Raw genomic sequence first — 6,007 nt, 5'->3', positions numbered from 1 at the left:
TCATATTTCATCGTACCTTTATTTACTGTCATTTTAATTACTGCAATTTACTTTATTTCAATTTAAATTCTGTCATTTATATTATCGTCATTTATCTTTACGCTTTATTTAAAATCGACAAACCGGTCATTAAACGGTAAAAACTCACTTTTATAATAATAATAATTGTAATATATATATATATATATATATATATATATATATATATATATATATATATATATATATATATATATATATATATATATATATATATATATATATATATATTATGTACAAATATAGTTATATAAAAATATAGTGTTAAACTCAGCTAGCTCCCTGTGGAACGAACCGGACTTACTAAAAACTACACTACTCTACGATTAGGTATACTGCCTATAAGTGTTGTAGTAAGGTTTAGGTATATTTTATCCGTAAATTAATAAAACTTGTGTAATATTTCATAGTATTTCGTAGTAAAAATAATAACTATTTCGTATATACCTCGGATAACATCAAGTTTTTGGTGCCGCTGCCGGGGAACCGGCGAAACGCTATATTTTTACGCTATATATAAAAAAAAAGATTTATTAAGTCTTAATTTACTTTTGTAAAAATACGTTTTTAAATATCAAAAATATAAAAACAAGAAAAAGAAAAATAAATATATATATATATTACTATATATTTTTACGTTTTTAAAAATTAAAAAGTTTGTATTTTTTTAGTTAAAAAAAAAACTAATAGGTAATTTTTTATATATAAGTTTTTATTACATATTATTTTTTTATAAATTAAAAACATAAAATTAAAGTTAAAGAAAAATTTAGTTTTTAATTTATTTTTGTAAAAATATTTTTCATATAAATATTGAAATACAAAAATATAAAAAAATATATATATATATCTATTTAAGTGTTTAGAGTAAAATGAAAATATATATTTTATAAAGTATAAAAGTATTTTTTTTATCTTAAAAATATAAGTGTATTTTAATTACTTATTTTAAATTTTGTAAAATTATAAAGTAAAAAAATCAAAGTAAAAGAGTAAAAAAAATAAAAAATACGTTGAACCTGTTGATTTTGAACCTGTATGTGAACTGAACCTGACCCTCATGCGATCGCATGAGGATTCAGTTATAAAGCCATGCGACCGCATGGTACTCTCTGACACATCTGAAACCTTTGACCATCAGAATTAATTACGGAGTATTATTAATTATTATTATTAAACCCTAATTAGGGTGTAGTTATTTAATAATTAAGTTTTAGTTTATTTTATTTTGTATTTTTAAGTTTCAATTAGTTTTATTATTTATAAAATTAATACTTTTATAAAATAATAATATAAAAATAATATTTTTATAAAATTGTAATTTTATTACTTTTTATTTCTTTTTATAAATTGTCTATTTTAATCGTTTATTCGTAATATTTGTATTTTTATCGTTCGTAATTAGTTTTAAACTTAGTATTTTGCCATAGTAGCTCTAGATTTTTAGACTTTGCCGTAAAATCCGTTAAGTGCTTTTTTTTAGACTAAGATTTAGGTGCTTTAGAATTTTGCGACGCCGTTTTAAGATTTTAGTACTTTTTAAGATATTGCCGTTTTGGATATAGAATTCCTTTAAGTTTTAATTCCTTTAGCCGCAATTTTTAATTCTTAGTTTTTAGGCTTTTAAGTTTCGACGCTGCATCTTTTTATTTTTTGACCTTTTATTTTTCGACGTTTTTCGACGCACTCTTTTTCTTTCTTATTTCTCGACGCTCTAGTTTTTAGGACATAGAATTTTCTATTTCTTCTCTAAAATTTCAAAACGAAAATTTATTTTAAGCGGTTAAATTGATAGACATCCAAAATTTTCTGGTTCGTAGTAATAGTTGGATTTGTTAGTGGCGAGTTGTGGGCTTCCGATTTAAAGGGTCCTGGCTACCTGCTGCATCTATTGGCTATTCGAAACGTGGGCAAAATCAGAAAAGTCTATTAATTTGATAACTTATATAATTTTTATTTTTATAACTAATAGGATATTCAGTGAATGCACCGAGCAAAACGTTCACCACCTTAACTCGATCAAGACATCTAGCCAATATTGTCGCCGTTGATTTTTCTTTAGAATCGTCATCTAGTCGACCGAGTACTCCGATTCAAATTTTCGATAATCCATTTTTTTGAACCCGACCTCACAATTGAGAATCCGGAGAATATTCAAGGATAATTCAGATATCCTGAACCACTAGTCATTCCTCCGGAACCACAAATTACTCATCCAGAGATTGTCGAGGAAGAAACCATTAAATCAGAATCCTCTAGTGATTCAGATTCAACAAATTCAATTATGGAAGTAACAGAACCTCTAAGTATGGAAGACCAAATGAGAGCTACACGCACTGGCCAAGGACACGCCATTATTAAGCCAGACATTAATGCAACAGATTATGAAATCAAAGGACAAATCCTACACATGGTAACTAATCAATGCCAATATAGTGGTACACCAAAAGAAGATCCAAATGAACATCTTCGAACCTTTAATAGGATCTGTACTCTATTCAAAATCAGAGAAGTTGAGGATGAACAGATCTATCTCATGTTGTTTCCCTGGACTTTAAAGGGAGAAGCCAAAGATTGGTTAGAATCGTTACCTGAAGGGGTGATTGATACATGGGATGTCTTAGTTGAAAAATTTCTTAAACAATTCTTTCCGGCATCTAAAGCCGTGAGACTTCAAGGAGAAATTTTTACGTTCACGCAAAAGCCAAATGAAACATTATATGAGGCGTGGACAACATTCGGAAAGTTGTTGAGAGGATGTCCTCAGCACGGTTTAGACACTTATCAAATAGTACAAATATTCTACCAAGGTGTCGACGTTGCTACACGAAAAGACATCGACATAACAGCTGGTGGTTCCATTATGAAGAAAACCGCAACCGAAGCTCACAAAATTATTGATAACACAGCCTCCCACTCGCATGATTGGCACCAGGAAAAAGATATCTTTCGTTCATTTAAAGCGGCTAGAGCCGATTCTAGCCATGACTTTGATTCCGTTTCTGCAAAAATAGATGCTTTCGAGAGACGAATGGAAAAGATGACTAAAGATATTCACACAATACGAATCAGTTGTGAGCAATGCGGTGGACCACACTTAACGAAAGATTGTCACATTGAGCAAATGATGGAATAACGTGAGAATGTTTCCTACATGAACCAAAGGCCGGGAAATAATTATCAAAATAATTATCAACCGCCAAGGCCAAACTTCAATCGAAATCAAAACATTCTTTACAATCTAAATGGACCAAACAATAACTCGTACAACCAACAAGGTCCGAATAACCAACCAACTCAAAACAACACTTTCAATCAACAAAAACCTAGCTTGTATAAGCCATCACAACAAACCGAAGAGAAAAAGTCAAATCTGGAATAAATGATGATAATGCTAAAAACGAACATATATTTCATAGCATTATCCCTCAAGAAAGACAAGCTTTTAGTTGCAATTGTTCTATTTACAAGTGATATTCGTTTAAATAATAAAAGGTGAAGACAAAAGATAGATTCGACGAATTGAAGACGCAAACGACCAAAAAGCTCAAAAGTACAAAATACAATCAAAGTGGTTCCAATTATTGATAAGAAACGTCTCAAATTTACAAGAGTACAAGATGCGAAATGCAAAGTACAAGATATTAAATTATACGCAAGGACGTTCGAAAATCCAGAACCGGGACCAAAGTCAACTCTCAACGCTCGACGCAACGGACTAAAAATTACAAGTCAACTATGCACATAAATATAATATTATATTTAAATAATTCTTAAAATTATTTATATATTATATATTATATTTAAAAACCGTCGGCAGAAGAAACAAGCTCATGTGAGCTGGAAAAGCAGGCCATGCGATCGCATGGCCTGGCAGTTATAAATCCATGCGATCGCATGGTGAATAGTACCAGGCCACATTCCTGTAAAAAGCACGCTCTGGTCGACTGATAACCATCTTTTATCCATCTCTCTATCTATCACGTATATATATATATATATATATATATATATATATATATATATATATATATATATATATATATATATATATATATATCACGTATATATATATATATATATATATATATATATATATATATATATATATATATATATATATATATATATATATATATATATATATATTTATGTTTTAATTTTAATTTTAAATTCCAATAATAAGGGTATGTTAGCGAATGTTGTAAGGGTGTAAGTCGAAATTCTGTCCGTGTAACGCTACGCTATTTTTAATCACTGTAAGTTATGGTTATTGTTATTTTTAAATTAATGTCTCGTAGCTAAGTTATTATTATGCTTATTTAATGCCGAAGTAATCATGATATTGGGCTAAATATTAAAATTGGGTAATTGGGCTTTGTACCATAATTGGGGTTTGGACAAAAGAACGACACTTGTAGAAATTAGACTATGGGCTATTAATGGGTTTTATATTAACTAAACGATACCTCGTTAATTTAATATATAGACTTATAATTTGACGTATTTATATATAACCACATACGCTTGACTGGGTACGGTGAGTGGGATATCTATAAATACCAATAATTGTTCATTTTACTGGACACGGAACTGGATTAATAGTTAATAGACTTGTTGAAACAGGGGTGGATTACATTCAAGGGTAATTGGTGTAATTGTTGACAAAGTAGTAAAACCTTGGTTTACACGCAGTCGATAACCTGATGTATTCATTAAACAAAGTATTAAGACCTTGTTACAATCCGAATCCCCAATTAGTTGGAATATTTGACTTCGGGAATAAGAATAATTTGACGAAGACTTTCGCACTTTATATTTATGACTGATGGACTATTATGGATAAATCCGTATGGACATATTGAATAATCCAGGACAAGGGACAATTAACCCATGGGAATAAAACTAAAATCAACACGTCAAACATCATGATTATGGAAGTTTAAATAAGCATAATTCTTTTATTTCATATTTAATTGCACTTTTAATTATCGCACATTTATTTATTATCATTATATTTAATTGCATTTTTAATTATCGTACTTTTTAATTATCGCAATTTTATTTTATCGCACTTTTATTTATCGCAATTTCATTATCATTATTTACTTTACGCTTTAAATTAAGTTATATTTATTTTTAATATTTTACATTAGGTTTTAACTGCGACTAAAGTTTTAAAAATCGACAAACCGGTCATTAAATGGTAAAAACCCCCTTTTATAATAATAATAATACTACTTATATATATTTTTGTATTTATACAATTATAAATTAAAAATATAGCGTTAAGCTTGTTTAAAAGATCCCTGTGAAACGAACCGGACTTACTAAAAACTACACTACTGTACGATTAGGTACACTGCCTATAAGTGTTGTAGCAAGGTTTAGGTATATCCACTCTATAAATAAATAAATAACTTGTGTAAAATTGTATCGTATTTAATAGTATTTTCCTTATAAAAATATCACTATTTCCTAGTACGCCTCGCACACATCAAGTATTTTTGGCGCCGCTGCCGGGGAACACATAAACGCCGGAAGCGCAACGCTATATATATATAAAAAAAAGATTTTTAGTAAGTTTTAGTTATTTTGTTGTAAAAATATGCGTTTTTAATTTTAAAAATACAAAAATATAAAAAGAAAAACAAAATTTAAGTATTTTTAAGAGTTTGTTAAATATATAAGTTCTATAAAGTTTCTTTATCTTTATTTTGTAAAAATATAAGTTTTATTTAATTTATATAAATATATTATTTAAATATCTAAATCAGAAAACCGAAAAAAAAATATAAAAGTCTCGGCCCGATCACTGTAGCAGCCCATATACTGGCCCGAAAACCTAGCTCATGCGATCGCATGAGCCCGAAGGCAAAATTTCATGCGATCGCATGAGGGTCTCTGACACACCACAGTTGACTCCAACAGCAATCATTACGGAGTATTATTATTAATTATTATTATT

The sequence above is a fragment of the Rutidosis leptorrhynchoides genome, chromosome 5 (genome assembly GCF_046630445.1).
Source record: "Rutidosis leptorrhynchoides isolate AG116_Rl617_1_P2 chromosome 5, CSIRO_AGI_Rlap_v1, whole genome shotgun sequence".
In the NCBI taxonomy this organism is placed as follows: Eukaryota; Viridiplantae; Streptophyta; class Magnoliopsida; order Asterales; family Asteraceae; genus Rutidosis; species Rutidosis leptorrhynchoides.
Note: the sequence above shows the minus strand (reverse complement) of the source record.